Source organism: Podarcis bocagei (assembly GCF_964188305.1).
Source record: "Podarcis bocagei genome assembly, chromosome: 11".
Taxonomy (NCBI): Eukaryota; Metazoa; Chordata; class Lepidosauria; order Squamata; family Lacertidae; genus Podarcis; species Podarcis bocagei.
In genome coordinates this window covers 18592075-18613629 of record NC_138136.1, presented here as the reverse complement: position 1 = coordinate 18613629, position 21555 = coordinate 18592075, and the positions used below count along the sequence as shown (strand labels likewise).

At 40.7% G+C, this 21555-nt stretch overlaps 1 protein-coding gene and 1 long non-coding RNA gene across 5 annotated transcripts in view; one reads left to right on the top strand and one right to left on the bottom strand.

Moving 5' to 3' along the window:
- LOC308597875 overlaps positions 1–21555 on the bottom strand; it is a 991146-nt gene that overhangs the window by 432700 nt on the left and 536891 nt on the right. The window lies entirely within an intron of this gene.
- The window catches only part of PRR16 (proline rich 16), a 162945-nt gene that overhangs the window by 67142 nt on the left and 74248 nt on the right, over positions 1–21555 (top strand). The window contains exon 1 of one of the 4 annotated variants that reach the window (XM_081213858.1): positions 11024–11045. The exons of the other annotated variants lie outside the window; for them this stretch is intronic. The gene's annotated coding sequence lies outside the window, so the exon portion shown is untranslated. Of the gene's footprint in view, positions 1–11023; positions 11046–21555 lie in introns of those variants that run through there. 4 annotated transcript variants of the gene reach the window in all.

Genomic DNA, 21555 nt, shown 5'->3' with positions numbered 1-21555 from the left:
GATCGGAGTCTTCTGTTTTAATTGCTGTGTTGTTTTAATGGGAATGTTTTATTGCATATTTTAATTACAGAGGGTTATATTTTAATGCTGTGTAATTGGTTTTTCCTCTTTGTAAACCACTTAGAAGCCTATTTCGACATTAAGTGGTAGATTACTTTCAGGATAATGATAGTAATAATCCTATGCGTATTTACTTGGGAGTAAGACCTACTGTGCAGGATTCAATTATTGGGCTTTGTGATATTCACTGACTGGCTGATGTAGACTGCTTTTTCTGTTTGATCTAGGGTGAGAAGTTCTATGTACTTACATTTTGCATATCTCTTTACCAACAAAACTGGATCAATAATGTAACCGCTTCTTTTGTGCATACTATGCTTATAGACAAGAAAAGCCAAACATCCCCTGAATCAAAAGTTTATTTTAAAAATAAAAACAGAAGCCTCTTGTTACATTTCATGCATTATAACTGGGAAATTATACATCCCCCTATACCATTTAAACAGCAAAATGTTTTCTGAAGTTACCAAACGGCACAATTAGTAGCTATGCATGTTCTTACTAATAATTGACACAGAGTATAGTTGTTAAAACTTCCATTTTTATCATCCACCTGCCAGGATCCTTCTGTCATACCCAACTTGATTGCAGTATCTCTGTACTCAAAGAATAATTATTGAACCATTCACCCTCACACTTGCCTTGCTTGTCTTCAGAAATCGAGGAACTAGCGTGACAAGAATTTTAAAACCATTATTTTCGGTGTGAGTAAATGACAGAAGATGACTGTCAACCTGTGCGGAGCTGACACAGATGTAAGAGGAATGAAAGTATTTGTACCTGAATGCCTTTGTGTTGCTGTGATTGTGGAGTGGGAAAGAAAATATAAAGCAAGTTCATCCTTAACCATGACAGAGCTTGGGTCTCGGCTGGGAAAATCTAGAGTTTTAAAATGTCAGTTGATATAGATGGTGAAGACGGACCATCTTAAGTCGTGTGTTGGAAGAGGTTTGAACACACATTTGCTTTATTCTGAGGTACTTAGTCCTCTTCAGGTGTACTGCAATCGCAATCCTATTCCTGTTCTTCCTGCCCTCTCGGTGTTGAAGGGTGATCTTCTGAAGAAGGAAGCCTCTTGTATTCATGGAGACTCCTCATGAATTTTAGAACCCCAGGTCTCCACATGTCCAGGAAGCTCTTTTTGTCAAGGGTTTCTCAATATATTCAATATATTGATTATTGATAACTGGTTATATGGATAATATAGGGGTAGCCCTTCCTTCCTTGCCTCACCTCAAGTTTTAACAATCAACTGCCATTAAACACAATTAAGGTAGATGTAAAAAAGGGCAAACAACCACTGGAAGTGCTCTATCAACAGATTAGAAATAAGGACAGTTACCACCAGCTCAGTGTTTTGTTTTGTTTTGTTTTTTAGACCATTATCAGCATATGAGTACACCCTAAAGCTGTGAGATCTGGTATCACTAGAGGCAGCTTTCATTTATATATGAGGACCGTTTCACATATAAACATCATTCATCTCATGGCTTCATCCTTGATGTGTGAACTGATTCAACCGAAAACCACCTTATTTCAAGTTACGTGAAAGTCCTATGCTTTGTATTTGATTTATGATGAAATTGTGTGTGAAGCTTGCATATAACATAATCACCCTGATGCTTTATATGAGGCTCAGTGATGATGTACAAGTGACAAAATGGTTGTCTTGGTGATTTTAGAGCATCAAAACCCTGACAAGCTACCCCTGAGGAAAAGTGAATAGTGCGTGGGTATGTTTTTATTGTTTTTGTTGTTGTTATTATTAAAAAATGCCTTGTTTTCATTCTGGTCAGGCTCACTAGAACACAATGAGAAAAGATAGTTCACAGCTAATGTTATGTCTAGTTTTAACTGAGGAGATAAACCAGTATTTGGTCTGTACTAATTCAGAATGAATATGGGATCTCATATGATTAAATGACTCTCGTGATAAAGAAAAAAACTCTCCAATTAGCACATCAGAGAGAATTTTAGACTAGAACCCCTTTCCTCAATATGATAGGGTTTCTTTTTGATGTGAATGAACAATTACTTACATGAGCCTTCTCCACTCAGCCCTCCCCATCCCAGATACAGGTTCACTTCCACTGTGAAAATTAGGCCTAAACAAACTGAAGTCCTGTTAGTGACTTCAAATATGTTACTGACATCTGTATTAAAATGCTTCTTCTAATTCTTGTATTCAAATCCTTTGAATTTATGAGTTAATCAAAAGCTGTTTTACCTGGTTAACATTGCTGTAGTACTTTGAATATGGGAATTCATCAGAAGTAGTATTATTCTCCTTTTTCAGAATCAGAAAAGGATGTTAAATTTTTCATGAACATCTTCCCCAGCGTTTTAAACCTAGCCTCAGATGAAACACTTCAGAAGGCAAGATGTCTTACACATGCAGATTACTTATCAAGATGACAATTGTGCCATGGTTGCTAATTATTTATTTTATATTGGCAGCCAGTGCAGTTCCCTCAGCACCAGTGCTATATGCTGATGAAAGGCAGCACCAGACGCAAACTGCGGCCCCACAAGCCATAGCAATAGGAATGTGCACGGGCCACATGATATGATTCAGATGTGTATTCTTCATTTTGGAAAGAAAGAAAAAATCTGTCTGATTTCCTCTGTGGTCTGTCTGATTAGAGTCATGTTTTGGATCTGAAGCAGCTTCATTAAATCCAGACTTTGTTTCCCACCATCCACAATATATGAACTATCAGGTCCCCGTGTTTGACAAAAGTGGATGAAATTTGAAGGCATAGCAGCCTCTTCAAAGTGAGTTAAGACTGACAAATTACAGTCAAACACGTCCAGGAGTTTTGGGCCTGGACACCTTTTTTCATTTATTTAAGGAAATGTATGTTTAATTTAACAGGAGAATTGGATGAAATTTGCAGCCATGGTTACTTCTTCTAAAGCCACGAGCCCTACTAGATTTCAGAAGGTTAGCGGCAGTGGTTTCGCTACAAGGGCAGCCATTACAGTTTAGGGCATGTAAAAAAAGTACAGTGGTACCCCAGAACTTGAACGTAATCCGTTCTGGAAGACTGTTTGACTTCCAAAACGTTTGAGTTCTGAGGCACGGCTTCCGATTGGCCGACAGCTAGGTTTCTGCACAGCGGAAGCTACGTCAGACGTTTGTGTTCCAATGAAAGTTCGAAAACTGGAGCACTTCCTTCCGGGTTTTCAGCATTCGGGAGCCGAAACATTTGAGAACGGAGCTGTTCAAGTTCCGAGGTAGCACTGTATTAATTTTCCTCTACTATAGTGGTTTGTGAATAATTGGTCTGAAAGCTGCAGACATGACAGATGTGTCACAGGTAACAAACCTGTCTAACTGCAGTCAAATAGGTCCAACAGCTTTTGTGCTATGTACCTTTTAAACCTAAATGTGATTCATCCTCCATGTGGTTTTCTTTGTAATTAGCCCTCCACGGTCAGTTGCTAAGGAGCTCTCTTTCTCCCCTTCCCTCCTTCTACTTTTCCCTTATCATTCTAAGTTCCAATTCTGGAATGGTCCACCCTTCCTTCACTCCACCCTGGCATTTCCCTTATGGTAGATAGTGAGATCATTTTTCTCTGGTAAGACACAATACAGTAGTACAGTATATGCACTTTATGCCTATATGTTTGTCCAAGTAACAAAACACTATGTAGTGTTCTTCATGGTCCTGATTTCACTTGCCCCTGCTTCACTCTGATGAGGCACTGATCCGCCTGCTTGTGCTTGGGATTTGGAGTTTGAACAGAATAAATGCACACCCCTAGTGAGGAGAGCTATGGTTTCCCCCCCAAAAAAGACAATGTTGGAAACTGCATTGTGGGTGAATGCATGATGTTGGGCAATAATAGCTAAAATTCACATTAGATGTGAACCGAGCTATTCTGTATCTTTTTTCGCCCGACAGGATTTGGGAAGGGCAAGATTATATTTTACTTACACTTCTCTCTTCTTTATTTCTTTTGGGCTGGTTTATGTGGGCTGATTGCCACATAAAATATACTCTGAAGGCATCAGTGGAAGTTGAAGATTTGTGTGCATGTTGTAGCAAATGGCAATCATTCTTGTGTTCTTGCCTTCTAAGGAAATCTGCTAAATAATCTAAGTAGACCATACTGTTATTTCGCTGTCCAGTTGTTGCATTATATTTTTAGTGAAGTGTCACGTTTCTCCTGAAATAAAAATAACCAAGTTTAGTTGTTGCTCGGTTTTTATTGGAAGGTTCATTGGAGACAGCTGAGAGACTAGATGTATGTCAGGCAGGAGAAGGTGAACAAATAGTGCTGGGAGGTTTTGATTAAATCCCCAAGATAAGAGGATCCCACACAGGAGGATAATTTTAACAAATCAGCTAAAATAATTCACATGTCATGCTGTGTCCGTGTGTATTAACTCAGATGCCCAGCAAAAACAAAACAAAACAGACTTAACCAGATCCCTCAGCTTTTCAAATATATTTGTTGACTTTATTTGAGAAAACAACTATGACTCTCCCATAATTTCTTCTGGGGCTTTCTCCCAGGTGCCCCTCCACTTAGACTAAGTTTGTAATAGGCCCATTACAAATTTTGGATCTGAACATATTTAATTTCTTGGGTAGATCCTAAGTTGTACCTTTTTATTTATAGTGTGGGGCTACAAACACAATTCTTTTTTTGAAAAAACAACCAAGTAAACCAAATGATCAATTATAAAAAGAAGTGCATTTTGGAAAAAGGAAGGGGGAAAAAGAAAGGGAAGAGAAAGCAACAAATGAACTTTTGCTGGTTACTTTGCTGGTTACTTGGGCTGAGTTGAGTTTCAGAAGTGTGATCAGAGTTCCTTACAAAAGAAAGTTTCTAATAAAGAAGCATCTCTATAATGACTCTGCACATATATCATAAAAGGTCTGGCCAGTTGCAACTAGCTGAGGTACTGCGAAAATAAGAGTTATCCTAAGAATGTGTACCCAGAAACAAAACTATCTGAGCAGGACTTTCAGAAGAGTAGTTTGTTTGCATACACAGTAGGGGCACGTTTGCTCTGTTTAGAAAAGGAGTGACTAAGACGTGTCCCTGTGGCCACATCTCTACAAGCAGCCTCTATCATCATGATCTGGGGTGCTGGGAGCTGTAGTCCAACAACAACTGGAAGGCCACAGTTAAACCACCCCGGTTTAGAATGCAGAGTTTGACAGAGACAGAGAAAGTTTCAGGGCAGACAAAATGGAGAATTATTAGGAATTAATGAGGATCATGCTCAGTTCATCCTCAGCCCTGCAAAGCTAGCAAACCAAAAAGATTGTGAGGGCAACAATAGTAGTGTTGCTTCTCTCACCACTGACAGCTTTATCAGTGATATGAAGAGAACTTCTGCTGGAGGTCAAGGGAGACATGATTGAATTCAGGGTTTCACCTTCATTGGCCAAACAAATAATAATAATAATAATAATAATAATAATAATAATAATAATAATAATAATAAATTATTTATACCCCGCCCATCTGGCTGGGCCTCCCCAGCCACTCTGGGCGGCTTCCATAAAAACCAAAAATACAATAAAATATCACACGTTAAAAACTTCCCTGAACAGGGCTGCCTTAAGATGTCTCCTGAATGTCAGGTAATTGCTTCAGTACTACTTCCCTCTCACAATATCACACAGAGCAGATACCTCATCTGTTCCAGATATTGTATTCTCAACGTCTTGGTTTTTCCTGAATCCATCTTCAGTTTGTTGACTCTCGTCCATGTAATGGTATATCCATGCAGTGTAACATATATAGTACTTATGATGATATTTATCCAGTTTTAAAACTTGTGGGGGAGGGTTGGAATGGAAAAAAATGAGGAAATGTTTAACTTCTCCCAGAGCTTTAGCACTTTGCCAGAAATGTACCTAAAGAAAAAGGCTGTGAGAGGTGTAACAATCCTGAAATGAAAACATAAAAGGCAATAATTTAGACAGACAGGTCAGCTGAATTTCAATAGCTCATTATTCCTGAACTCAGGATTACCTGGGTCAAAAGCACTTGCTACTCTGAAATGGATTACAATTATTTCTTTGCCATTATTCTGAAGATAACGTACTTTTTGGTGATAACATAAGAGAAACTGGTCCATGCTGTTTTTCAATTAGTTTTCACTTAGGCTAGTGGAAAACAAACACAGAAAATAAATCACTGTCATTTAAACTGAGCTAATTTATTCATTTTAAAATAAATACATGTATAAGACATTACAGATGCATAGTAGGCTCATTGAATAGCTGAACAATTCATAGGCTGGCAATCATAGTAAAACATTGTATATAACTGTTAGCATGTATATTTTGTAGTATGCTATGCTCTGTGATTATTTTAATTTAACTACCATGTGTTAAATTCACATTAAGCTACATTTTCACCACAAGATCATTTATTGAATGTGCTTAATGCAAAGCTTCTAAACTTTGCCTTTCAGTCACTACTTTATTATACAGTTTGTTGAGTGCAGGAATATTAGCTGGAAAGCATCAAACAAGGATAGCTTAGAGTAGGGAAAAGGAACTTCTTCTTTCCAATATTTGCACTGCAGTTTATCACACATTCCATCATGAACATCTCCATGGAATCAGATTTAATTCAATGACCCCCTCCTGAAGATATCCCCATTGGAACAGAGATAAGAGTGTTTTAGCGACTTAATACTCAGAGCAACAGAGCTTGCAGATGTGTTAAGCCAATGTGTCTCACACAAAAATGCAATTAGGGTAACACCCAGCTGCTCATTAAGTTGACAATACTGAGATCGCCATGTATCTTTTTCCAGAGGGCATAGCCATGTTAGATGGTTGCCGCAAACCAACAAAAAGTCTATGGGGCCAGCTTTCATGGACTAGAGCCCACTTATTCCTCTTATGCCATGAAAACATTCTTTAAGTTTAGCAGAATACCATTCATTGTGTCAGCAAATCATACATAACTTGGAGCTCTTAGTTATTTCATTTAAATTGTGAGTAACCTTAAAATTATGTTTTGCGTTTCAGTTTCAACTGAATGGATTTTAAAGCAGGTCTTCTGACTGGACTTACTACAAACACCCTAGACAGGGGAAATGTCTAGGAATGGCACTGTGAGCTTGTGCTCTGCAATTTTCCAGCACAATAAAGTCTTCATTTGCAGCAGCTCCAGGGAATTAGCGACACGAGCTCCAGAAAATAGCTTGTGACATTCCAGAGCTGATGCACACTCTATCAGCAGATAATTCACAGCAGATGTTGCACGCAGGAGAGCATATTTACAAGTTTATTCAGCGTTGGTCAGAACAAAGAAAAACATGACTGCCTGCATCAGTGTCTCCAGACACACAGAGAGAAAACGAAAGCAACAGAAAACATAAACATCCTGTGAACAGGAAATACGCAGACTCTGTGACTCTCAAAGCCTGCTCCCTTTTAAGGTGGACCGGAAATATCCTAACAGGAGGACCCCGGACAAAGGTGTGCAAGCCCTTATATAGACTTATATATAGCTCAAGACCACCCCCAGAAACATCATACATACATCACAGAAGGGGTGTAGCCCAAGACCACCCCCTTAATATCATCAGAGAAGGGGCAGACTACAACAGAAATCTGAGTGCATTGTTTTTTCTTCTGTCTGCTAGGTTACTTGATGATGATGATTATTATTTTATTATTTATACCCTGCCCATCTGGCTGGGTTTCCCCAGCCACTTTGGGTGGCTTCCAACAAAATATTAAAATACAATAGTCTGTTAAACATTAAAAGCTTCCCTAAACAGGGCTGCCTTCAGACGTCTTCTAAAAGTCTGGTAGTTGTTTTTCTCTTTGACATCTGGTGGAAGGGCGTTCCACAGGGTGGGTGCCACTACTGAGAAGGCCCTCTGCCTGGTTCCCTATAACCTGGCTTCTCACAGCGAGGGAACCACCAGAAGGCCCTTAGTGCTGGACCTCAGTGTCCAGGCAGAACGATGGGGGTGGAGATGCTCCTTTATGTATACTGGACTGAGGCCGTTTGGATTGGATTACCTGGGCATCCTGGCCACTCTTCTGTTATGATAGCTACTCGACTCCTGAATCCAGGTCACAGGCTCACCCTGTTCATATCTTAAATGTGCCCTTGAGATAGGATTTGTGAGCAAAGAGACAATGGGGAGGCTCTTGCAGAGAAATATTTGAGGTCAATTTGGAAGAGAGAAAATGGTTTCAGGACTTTTCTGTGGGTTTCAGACATGTGTTTTACATATTTGTATGTGTTTGCTTGGTACATTTATGAACATCTATTATATATATATATAAGACCTTAAAATTCTTATAACACTTTATATGACTGTGATTCTCCTATTAACCCCCAAAATAAAAAAAAAACCCAAATCCTTTAAATCCACATGTCGTTTTCCAGACTATTTTAGACCAGATAAGGAGGCAACCCGATCTTTTCCACCTCTGGATTATAATAGGCATTGCTCTAGCATTTGGACAGAGGATATGAAAGGGTCACAAGTGCAGCTAATATAATAATGGCCTCAAGTTGTCACTATAAAGAGAAATCATGCTCACTGAAGAATGAATAGCTTTGCATGCAAACAGGGATACTATAATATCTGGAATAGCACGAACCTTCCAAGAAATGGATTTGAAAGCGCCTGCAGTAGTTTTCTGGTCTGTTGGAAGACATAACCCCTTTCACTGGGATGGTGAAATAATTTGTGGGCTCCAAGAGACAGTCTGTGACAATTGTAGAAACTATCAGAGGCAGGGTGGATGAGTCTGCCATTCATTGTCTCAGTGCAAATCAACTAGTTCCCTGGACTCTCATATTTCTGTTTGCTTGGCAGCTGTTCACAGATGTCATAAATCAACACTGAGGTCCCTGCAATAGAATAGTTCTGGCTAGTGCTAAACAGTGAGTCCTAGTCTCTGGAAATTTATTTGCAGGCCTGCTGTTTTTTTTTTTTTTTACTTGCAAGTTGTTACCAGCAGATAGCATTGATTGCCCCTTCTTTGATTTGGCAAGTTTAGCATAAGAGTCTATGGGATATTGATGAGACCTATATATATCATGCACTTAAAGGGAATTGAAAAGCAATCAGTTGCTCTCATTTACAAGCCAGACATTATTTGATTTTTTCTCCTCTCCTCATCATCCAATTCTTCACATGCCAGAGGGTTCTAGAATATTGGCTAGATCTTGTTTCATAGAAATGTTGTAGGTCGGAGTCCATAGCTCACAACAGCTAGACTTGGGACTGGACCAGCACATGTTGTTTGAAACTTCGGAGGGAGATCTCCAAGAACAGGAAGATCTCACAAAATATGAAGGGGAGTATTTCTTTTTAGGATGACTCAGCAGAATTTGGGTGAGGAACTTTGGAGAAGAGAAAGCTTACCCTGAAGCTTCAATAGATTTTGAAATCTGCTATCCAGACAGGAAGTAAATGGCAAGCTTGTGCAATGTACAGTAGAATAGGTCACTTTATAATATCACATCTATCAATCACACTTAATTTATCCTACAAGGCAAGATCAGGCACATTTTGTGATGCAAACAAAAGACTAAAAATCAGAGCTAACGTGAGCAATATAGTTATTGTTACAGCATTTAGGCATCTGAAGGCAATCCCTCTTTAGGGAAGCTTTTAATATTTGATGAATTATTGTATTTTAATGTTTTGATGGAAGCTGTCCAGAGTGGCTGGGCAAACCCAGCCAGATGGACGGGGGTATAAATAATAATAATAATAATAATAATAATAATAATAATAATAATAATAATAATAATTTCCCTATCTTATTTATTATAAATCCATCTTGTTGTAGGGTTATAGTACATTTATACAAGGTTGCTTCTGGCCAATAAATTATTGGTCTATGAGCCGATTAAAAAAGCTAGACCATGATTATATGCTTCTGAGTTAATATTATTTATTTATTTATTTATTTAGGGACGCTGGTGGTGCTGTGGGTTAAACCACAGAGCCTAGGACTTGCCGATCAGAAGGTCGGCGGTTCGAATCCCCGCAACGGGGTGAGCTCCCATTGCTTCGTCCCTGCTCCTGCCACCCTAGCAGTTTGAAAGCACGTCAAAGTGCAAGTAGATAAATAGGTACCGCTCCGGCGGGAAGGTAAACGGCATTTCCGTGCGCTGCTCTGGTTCGCCAGAAGCGGCTTAGTCATGCTGGCCACATGACCCAGAAGCTGTACGCCGGCTCCCTCGGCCAATAAAGCGAGATGAGCGCCGCAACCCCAGAGTCGGTCACGATTGGACCTAATGGTCAGGGGTCCCTATACCTTTATTTATTTATTTATTTAGGTTTCCCTAGCCACTCTGGGCAGCTTCCAACAAAATATTAAAAATACAATAAAACATCACACATTAAAAACTTCTCTAAATAGGGCTGTCTTCAGATGTCTTCTAAAAGTCAGATAGTTGTTTATTTCCTTGACAAGGGCTTCCTCCTGCTTTGTCATAATATTGAAGAGAGAAATCTCCTGCAGGCCACTTCAGTTTTCAGAAATACTGTTTTGGGTCCTAATATAAGTTACCTTAAAGTTCACCCCCATCTGATTAGGGGCAATTACCCTCTTTCCCCAGTAGCTCTGTGTGTCTGATCCAACGTTATTTAGGAGGGGTCCCAATCCACCAAAGAGGCTGGTTGTGGGACATTTTTCCCAGCAGGGGAGGAGCGGGCAGGAAACTTTCCTTCCATGAACTTCCTTAACTCAGGATCCAAACCATTATGTCTGTCTGTGTTTGTGCCTGAAGGGGTAATTGTCACTTGAGTGTCTGCAGGCACAGTCTGCACAGATTGAGAAGTGTTCTGGCCATGCATATTTTGGAGAGGGTCACTTGGAGAATTCCCATCTCTAAATCTTTACATTGCAGCTGTTGACTGTGGATTCGAAGCAACTGATGGACCTTTAAAAAGTAACATGGGAAGAGGCTTTTAACATTTTTCCACTATGAAAAAAAATAGCCTAGAGAAGAAATGCCATTTGAAGGTGAGGCCTGCACATTCTTCCTGTACAACTCATGTATTTAATGAGTCTGCCCCATAGAAGCCCGGCTGATACTTGCCATCACATATGGGGAATAATAATAATAATAATAATAATAATAATAATAATAATAATAATGCCACTCTGGGTAGCCCCCAACAGAATATTAATAATAATAATAAAATGATAAAACATCAAACATAACAAACAATATAAACTTCCTTAAACAGGGCTGTCTTCAGATGTCTTCTAAAAGTCATATAGTTGTCTATTTCCTTGACATCTGATGGGAGGGCGTTCCACAGGGCGGGCGCCACTACCCAGAAGGCCCTCTGCCTGTTCTCTGTAGCTTCACTTCTAGCAGTGAGGGAACTGCCAGAAGGCCCTCGGAGCTGGACGTCAGTGTCTGGTCTGAATGATGGGGGTGGAGATGCTCCTTCAGGTATACTGGGCTGAGTATAAGGAATGAATATTATTGACAATAAACAGGGGCCAGCAAACTTTTTCAGCAGGGTGCCAGTCCACTTTCCCTCAGACATTGTGGGGGGCCGGATTATTATTTTTTTTTGGGGGGGGGGGAAATGAATGAATTCCTAAAGGTAAAGGGACCCCTGACCATTAGGTCCAGTCATGGCCGACTGGGGTTGCGGCATCCTCTCGCTTTATTGGCTGAGGGAGCCGGTGTACAGCTTCCGGGTCATGTGGCCAGAATGACTAAGCCGCTTCTGGTGAACCAGAGCAGCACACGGAAATGCTGTTTACCTTCCCGCTGGAGCGGTACCTATTTATCTACTTGCACTTTGACATGCTTTTGAACTGCTAGGTTGGCAGGAGCAGGGACCAAGCAACGGGAGCTCACCCCACCAAGGATTCAAACTGCCGACCTTCTGATCGGCAAGTCCTAGGCTCTGTGGTTTAACCCGCAGCGCCACCTGTGTCCTATGCCCCACAAATAACCCAGAGATGCATTTTAAATGAAAGCACGCATTCTAGTCATGTAAAAACAGGCTGATTCCCTGTACCGTTTGTGGGCCGGATTTAGAAGGCAATTGGGCCAGATCCAGCCCCCAGGCCTTAGTTTGCCTACCCATGACACTGAAGATGGAAAAAAGGCAAAGTGTGGAAATATCGATAGGAGCTTCTTTTGAGTGTGTAGACACATCTCTTTTGCACCCTTATGGAAATGGTCATTACTATGTCAAGTAAGTACTATGGATGCTTTAGCTGAGATTCGTGCATTTGCAGGGCTAGATGACGCTTGGGGTCATTTGCAACTCTACAATTCTATTATTCTAAGCCCAGTCTTTAAAATTAAAGTAACGGCTGTGCATCAGAGTTTCCAGTCAATGGCAAAAAGAGCTTTAAGTTCTATGCACACTTATCTGTAAATATTGAAATAAGTGGGACTTGCTCTCAAGAAAACACACAGAGGATTGGTTTGCCAGACTGTGTGTTGGTAGGTCTGCATTTTACATCTGCTCTGTAGTACCTGGAAAAGCACCAATGGCTTAATTTGTTTTCCTGATGCGCCAGCTATTAAACCTTTTAAATTACTGTTGAGCCAAAAATGTATCACAGTTATATCATTCGAATGTGGGCTATGATCCAAAATAGTATATGTTCTGTGCATGCAGAGTTTTTTTTTTAATACTGTCCGTTTACTTTTCTGAAGTCATTTCTTAAATGTTGTTCCTTTAGAATTTCTGAATTATTTTTTTTAAAAAACCTTCCCTAAGTTTAAACAAAGATTTTGCAGTAGAATTTAATGGGAACCCATAGGGAGGTGTTGTGGATTGGTATGCTATGGCAATAGAACACTTTAATGTAAATTAATTTAATAGAAATTTAATTCCACTGGTACAGAGTTATTTCTCTCAGATTTGCCCAGTATGAATTTCTGCTGGATGGTGAATTATTGCTGGCTGCTCTTTCATATCCTGGTTGCGAGGGGGGAAAGATCATTTGGTTGGCCACATTCTTGTACATGCTGAGCCGAGAGAAATATGGATGTGTACCATCATACAGAAGCTGGAACATTATTTTTCAAAGGCTGCAAAGAGCAGCAATGAAAGTACTTCCTCCCTCTGTGGAAAGCTCATGAAAGCCCTTTCACTACAGAGGTGGAACTGATAACATGTTTTCAATTTCAGCTCTTCAATTAAGGGCCTTCTCTGTGTTGAAAAGAATGCATGAGATAGATTGTTGCTGTTTCAGTCTTTGCAGGGAATTTGTGGTATGAGCAACTAAACATTTTGTGCATGTGAATTGTCACTAGGCATGCTCAGCCCCTATTCTGCAATGCATGTCTGCTGTGTAAAACTGTACAGTCGTACCTTGGTTACTGAACGGAATCTGTTCCGGAAGTCTGTTCAACTTTCGAAAACATTCAAAAACCAAAGTGTGGCTTCCGATTGACTGCAGGAGCTTCCTGCACTCAATCGGAAGCCACGAAAGCTGCGTCGGACGTTTGGGTTCCAAAAAAATGTTCTCAAACTGGAACACTTACTTCCAAGGTTTGCTGCCTTCGGGAGCCAAAATGTTTGAGTTCCAAGGCATTCCAGAACCAAGGTATGACTGTACTTGTGTGTTTATGTGTACTGAATAAGTGCACAATTGAAGTTTGGAAATTAAGGATATAAGAGCTATTCCATGGGCTTTCCATGCATAACTGTGCATAGGCATAAATGGAGGAAACACCATACTTTGAAATGAATGTTTGTTTATATTTTTCTTTTCTTTTTTCTGTTGATTACTTATGTTACATAGTTTTAAAAACCAATAAAGCATTTAAAAACAGCAACAACAATGGAATCATAGGCAGGAAATGAAAGGGAATGAGGACCTACCACACAGTACCATACCATCTAATTGTGATGGTAGTAGAATCCTGAGCAATGAAAATTGCCTCAAGCAAAATTGCAATAGGGAATGGGATAGTTTGAAACATCCTCAAAGTTAATCAAAGTTCTGTTTTGATGAGTAGAATCCACTACTGTGTGGAGAATTGCAAATCTTATTTTTATGTTTAGATTTAGGTCATTAAAATTCAAAATGTAAATATATTGCTATATTTTGCATTTTCTTCACATTGGTGTTTGCATGTGAGCATGCATTATAAGACAGACTTAAGTTCTGGTATCTTATTTATTTATTTATTTTAACCCCTAGACTTGAAATCTATAGCAGAATGTGTCAAAGTATTCTTGAAGTGGCCAATGAATAATACATTTTAGTTAAAGAAACGATTGCAAAGTCAGGTGTAAATCCACTGGATTATGGCAAATGGATAACTGGAGAATTTAGCAGTGGATGTTTGCATAAGGGAATGATGATCTAGTTGGGTTAATCAGGCACAAAATCAAGAACATGGGGAAGATCACAGATTTTGGTTCAAAAGACAAGAAATTGAACATGTACACATAACATAAAGGTAAAGGTAAAGGGACCCCTGACCATTAGGTCCAGTCGTGACTGACTCTGGGGTTGCGGCGTTCATCTCGCTTTATTGGCCGAGGGAGCTGGCATACAGCTTCCGGGTCATGTGGCCAGCATGACTAAGCCGCTTCTGGCAAACCAGAGCAGTGCACGGAAACGCCGCTTACCTTCCTGCTGGAGTGGTACCTATTTATCTACTTGCACTTTGACATGCTTTCGAACTGCTAGGTTGGCAGGAGAAGGGACCGAGCAATGGGAGCTCACCCCATCGCAGGGATTTGAACAGCCAACCATCTGATCGGCAAGTCCTAGGCTCTGTGGTTTAACCCACAGCGCCACTGCATCCCTCTACACATAACATAATATAGAGTATTGAAACAGTGTTCGAAACTTCCATCATTCTAGGCGCATTTTGCCACAAGGAATTTCATTAGTGTGAGCAGTTTCTGAGCTCTGGGTGCAGTATTGCACCTATGATTTCAGATTAAAATTGCAGAGTGGAAAAAAAGGAGGACCTTTTTCTGCCTCCCCGCTTCCAGCCACTCTCTGAAGACTGGAGAAGGGACCCTCTTAAGTATATTAGGGGGACAGGCAGGGGAAGCATGGCTTTGTTTTTTGCAGTCTTCAAATGAGGACTAGGCTATGTGGAAAATGAATATAAGATATTAGCTGCAGTTCATTCATTTTCAGCTTTGTATTCTTGTTATAGAAAAGTGCACCTAGACATTCTGTTATTGTGCCCATAACCTAGGTTTAAGGTGCCATTTAGCTCCTAGCTTTCATATATCAGTTTCCAAAACCGGGAAACAGTGCCAGTTCCTTGCCCCTAATCACATACCAATGCTCTTAATCTGGATTGCCAATGGCTTCTCCACATTTGGAGTTGTCATCATAAGGCAGGAACAGGGCATCTGTGGTGTTACAGATATTGCTGGACTTCCAACTCCCATTGGCCCTAGCCAGCATGGCCATGGATCTAGAACTGGCCTCCACAGTCACTTACGGACTCACTGTTAAAACCATGTTCTTGGAAGACAATTTTACTCGGCTATGCGTGATCGCCAAAGAAGAAGAAAGAAGAAGACCATTGATCAGGAATGATGGGACTTGCTTGCTATAAAGGAATGTGCCTCATTCCACACTTTCTTAGGTCTGTCTGATGAAACATTAGGCCAGGCATCACAACTTCTCTAGAGTAGAGTAGTGGTGGAGAATAGGGCTTCTTGCTCTTTCACGTGCATTCAGTTTGCCCTTCAAGTGACCCCTTCTTCCTCCAGTGAGTAGTGTTCTGTCTTTGGTGTGATTGGGAGCAGGTCTCGGCCTCACACTCTTTCCACCCTGCCCATTACCCTTGTTTATTTTAATGCGAAATCCTCATGACCCTGCATAATGGAAGTGGCTAGAACGTAGCTTCTATACTGCGAGGTCACTGAACGGTGCTAAATCAATGTGACACTTCATGCGTTGCCCTTTGAGAGCATGGGGGCAGGAGCAGCAAAGCAGATTTCAAGCATGAGACGAAATATATTCATACAGAAGACATCTGAAAAGATTCTGTGATTCTACTTTCTTGCTGATAGCAGGACCCATGAAAGGCTTTGAGGTGACTTCGGGAAAACTGTTTAATTAGCAATGGGCTGCAATCCTATACTCTCCAGCCCATGGGCCAGGACTGGCCCATGAGGGGGTCCGGTTTGGCCTGTGAGGTCATTTTCTACAAACCACAGCCATCTGCTTATCAGCTGAGGTCGGCTGCTGGGCAGGAGGATAGGGCTAAATCCTGCGGTTGGCTGCACATCTGGTTCCCAACAGAGAACAGGCTCACACAGCCAAGGTGGTGGGATTTCATCTCCACTCATCAGCTGATAAGCAGGGGTTAAATGTTGCTCAGTTCAAACAGGCCCACAGGGGGAAGTCTGGCAGTTCTGGTTTTTGGAGTCTCAGTACACTTCCTTCCCCTTCTCCCCCTTTGCCAGAGTCAGGGCAGAGTGACTTTGAGAAGAGAACAGGGAAGAGAAGGAAGAAGGGGGTAAGACTGAAATAAACTCCCTCCCCAGAGCTGTTGGCTTGCGCCATCCTGCCCTTGGCAAGCAGTGCACATTTTTTCCTTCCTCCTCTTCTGCCTGTCAGCAGCTTTCCTTCAGAAAGCTGTCCCTTGGTCAGGGCAGAACGACTGTGAGAAGAGGAGGAGGAGAAGAGAGAGGAGAAGCTGGACTCATTCGCTTCCTCTTTCTGCTTCTAGCCTGGCAAGGGAGAAAATGAGAATCAAAGGAGCCAGACGCAAGCCTAACGGCACGGAGGAAGAAGAGAGCTCATTCTTACTCTCTGCTCCTCCTTTCCCCTTCTTGCCTTCTCACCGTCACCCTACCAAGACCATGATGAAAGGAGAGGAGGGAAAGAAAGCACCACTGGAAAAGGGTTTTCAAACAGGATTGCACTGAAGTCCCAGGACTTCAAAGCACAGCATCCCCTGATGTCAGGTGATTATCAGGCGAGTCTCAGGTGGACAGCACTTCTCAACTGTCACATTTGGCCCACTGGGGTGGGTGGGGAGATAATGATCTGCCCCCCATCCCACCAGAAAAGGTTGCTCACCCATGTTATGGCTGGTTTCCTGGACGCAAGCCCGATTGAACTCATTGATAATAACTTTTGAGTAGGCACGCAAACATTTCACATTGTAAAGGACTTCAGACGTCTTAAAGAAATCTCAACTCCTGTTGCTACGAACTGCAACCGTACTTGAATTTTTCAGCATTATTGCTGCCCTTTTGCCACATTGCTTTAAGTGGCTATGGCAACAAGTGGACCTGGTGGCTACTCTGAAAAGGGAGGCCAGGCGTTTGACTTCTAGCGGCTGGTGCATGCTGCACCATCAGTAAGTGTGGCTGGCACTGAGCTGTTCAAGCATGCCTTGGTCTCCTCTGGTCTCTTCCGTTTCTCAGTCTTTCTACTTTTTATTCAGTATAGGCATTGCTGGTTCTTATATAGGACCTTGTTGGAATTTCTTTGCCCATCAGCTGGTCTTGCTGTTTCTTTGTTTTGTTTTGTTTTGTTTTTGCTCCTCTCTATTGATTTGGTGGCAGGTGTACTTAGAGAGTGGCAGCGATTAAACAGGATAATTGGCCACACTGTTTGGTAGGTGTGTGGTATTATCAGGTAAGGCTGAAGGACGCTAGCCCAGAGTTTCCCAAGTTTTTTGGGCCACCCTCCACTTGGTTCCATAAAATCATCCCCAGTACCCCCAACACCCACTGAATAAATTGTTCAGAATAGTTTTACATGAGCCATTAAAGAAGACAATAACACAATAAAATTCAAAACAGTAACAATTAATTGCACATTTATTCAAAATCCAATTAAAACTGTGTAAGTTTAATTAATTCAACAAAACTGATGAACTTGATCCACTGGGACCAGCTTTTCAAAGTCTGATAGTCATTTAGCAAGAGTCTTAGATGCCACATTTAGCAACTACTTCACTGTTCAGTGAATTCTTAATGTGATGGATGGGCTTGATGAAGTGATACCATAGATATTCAGTTCAAAAGAGAAAAAAATTACACTTGCTTCTTTATAGCTATAGGTTTCCCAGAAGAAGAAGAAAACCTAACTTATTAGGCATGAGTGTAAAGCACTGCTGCACACAAAAATAAATATATGCTCTGATCTAACCTTGTAGCTAAAAAAAGAATATGCAGCAAAGAATATTGCATGAAAAATATTTTTTACACAATCTTACTAATGAAAACATAAGGCAGATGTATGGAAGTTCTGCCTTGGGCCAAATAATCGGGGGGGGGCAGTCACATTGCCTGTGCCTGCAACATCACACATGCAATATATGTGTGGCGTTGGGAGGAAGTGCATGATTAGGAGAAGGCCTTGCCCGCCCCGCTGCAGCTCCCCCCTCTCGCCCTCTGGAAGAACCTACCGTATTTTTTGCTCTATAAGACTCACTTTTTCCTTCCTAAAAAGTAAGGGGAAATGTGTGTGCGTCTTATGGAGCGAATGCAGGCTGCGCAGCTATCCCAGAAGCCAGAACAGCAAGAGAGATTGCTGCTTTCACTGCGCAGACCTTGTGGACTATATTTTTTTTTGGGGGGGGGGAATGAACAAACTTCTATGCCCCACAAATAACCCAGAGATGCATTTTAAATAAAAGCACACATTCTACTCATGTAAAAACACGCTGATTCCCGGACTGTCTGGGATTTAGAAGACGATTGGGCCGGATCCGGCCCCCAGGCCTTTGTTTGCCTACCCATGCCCTAGGTAATCTCAGTTCTCCCCAAGTGGTTGCACTTCACATTTTAGGAACCATTGAAGTAGCCACAAGATTTGCCTTCAAGGCTCTGGGACCCATTGACAGGGTAAGGAGCACTTCTGAGGACAACCTATAACAGCTGCCCAGAGCTGTGGAGCCCCAGGCGGGTGTGAAACAGGAAGTCCTCCTTACTCACTTGGAAGAGTGGAGCAGATGGAATGCTCCCTTTCACCCTTGGCTCATCCACAGTGTGTTATAAGCAGTTGCTATCTCAAGCCATGGTTCTATATTGTAGATCTGCTCTTGTTAAAATAATAGAAGTGACAATCAACCTTGTACCATACCTCCTTATTCCTCTTTGTGGGCACAGTGTTCTGGTTAATACATTATTGTCCACGGGTAATAACTATTGTCCAAAAAATAAAAATAAAAATAAAAAGTGGAGAAAGAAAATAATATGCTTTTTTTCTCCCTTTCTTTTTTATGCAGGGAAGTTTTAACTAAAATCATTCTTGTTTGCAATTATTTTCAAGATAGACTAGTTTGTCATGCTTGGATAACGAAGATGATTTATTATTTAAAACACTGAATATTTATAGAAGCTTTTATTGTAAACAAGACATGTAGACATTATTCATAGCTTTGTAGTTTACTGCTTAAGCAGAAAATCTGAAAAATATCCTCCCCATCTCCAAAGAAAAATATTCATGTATATTTATAGGGAATGGAATGTTGTTCACTAAGTTTCCAGTATGCAAAGCCTAATGTCTCAAGAAATAATAGCAGTTCGGCTTGGGCTCAAGGACATTTCCCATCAAAGTCGTATAATAAATTTACCCTTTTGCTGAATATTCTATCCATTTGAATATACAATAATTGCCAAAGGCTCATTTCTTGGGGGAAAGACTATTAGGCTTTCATCACTGCACAAGCTAAGGGGATGCTGGTTTTTCAGGGTTATTGATGGCACAGCATGAAAAGAAATGAAAACTTTTGAAAAAATGGATCTTATTTTGGAACAGCGTTTTTTCTTTTAGCAAATATGTTTATTCTGTCTCTAAAGCCTTTAAACATTACTGTGCCGAAGCAGCAGCAAATTGTGTAAAAACTAACAAAGGGATCCCATTGCTTTAAACACAGAATTGGCTTATTTCACATGGGGGGGGGGGACAAAATCATCTTAAGGGAAAACATGTTACATAATTTCCAGGAAGAGAGAGTAGTACAATATAATTCGCGAGAGGTAGAAAACACAGGCCATTGTTTTTTTTGTGAAGATAAAGATTGTACGATATCCACCATTATGGACTTCTAAGTACCACTTACTAAGACAGCTGCTATGCCGCTCTTAATCACAGTTTGTAGGAACAATGGAAGCTGCCTTATACAGTGGTACCTCAGGTTACATACGCTTCAGGTTACATATGCTTCAGGTTACACACTCCGCTAACCCAGAAATAGTGCTTCAGGTTAAGAACTTTGCTTCAGGATAAGAACATAAATCGGGCTCCAGCGGTGTGGCAGCAGCAGGAGGCCCCATTAGCTAAACTGGTGCTTCAGGTTAAGAACAGTTTCAGGTTAAGAACGGACCTCCGGAACAATTTAAGTACTTAACCTGAGGTACCACTGTACTGAGTCAGACCATTGGTCCTTCCAGATCAGCAGCGACTCTTTTGGGGTTTCAAGCAGAGAGTTTCTCCCAGTTTCTTCCTACAAACCAGATGCTCTACTATTAAGCTATGGCCATTTCCTCCAGAGTGTTGCTTGAAGACGCACTAGCTATTATGATCAAACCTCCTGGGTACCATTCAAAACATTTATGGCATTTGCTTGGTGCAGGATCGTGTTCGAAATTAGCCAGGCGCCAGGTATATCTTTCACCTATCAGTCACTTGTGACCAAGTGAAGATGCCTGGGTGTCAGGAGGACTCCTGACATCTCCACCATCTGGGGATCATTGGATCTGGACTGTTTTCACACACTAATACCACATCCTGTAGAATTCTATCAGCTACGGTATATTTTATCTGCACAACCAGAATGAATTTCAGGAACCAAAATGCTTTTTTCTGTGCAGCCTGAGCAGGAGCAGTGAACCATGTTATATTTAATGGTTGTAGCTTCTTTTCACTTACCGCTCCCCATGGCCATGCTCACAGTTGTAAATAATATTCTTACGTTACAAAGAATGGTCCGTGCCACCATTAAGAAAAAGAGATAGGAGCAGGCTAATATGTACTGTATGTAGACTATCCCTGGATTAAATGACTTTGATTTTTCAAGTTCTCAAAACTTCTTAACCTAGCTCAAGATTGTCATCCGAACTAGCTATATGTTTAATGGATAATCACAGTCGGTCCATCATTTGTTTTTTTTAAGATATTTATTAAGATTTTCAAAAGATTACAAAGTAAAAATAAAAAATAAAAATACAAAATAAAAATACAAAGTAAAAATAGTTAAAAACAATTCAGTCTTTCCATCACACATTTTTCATCTGCTTATTTCCCGGACCTCCTCACGCCTCCCTTTTCTGTATTCCAGTTCAAATTGTTACTTCAGCAAATCCCTCCCCTCTTCATTCATCTTAGTCTTCAAATTTAAAATATTGTAACATTAAATTTTTACCTATTAATGGCCATTTTCTCATATTCCCTTATAACATTACAGCTAGAAACCACTTAGTTTCTATCCAACATCATTCTAACATTCATTAATTTTACAATATTTCTGTAAATAGTCTTTAAACTTTTTCCAATCTTCTTCCACCGACTCTTCTCCCTGGTCACAGTCAGTCTATCATTTGAAAAA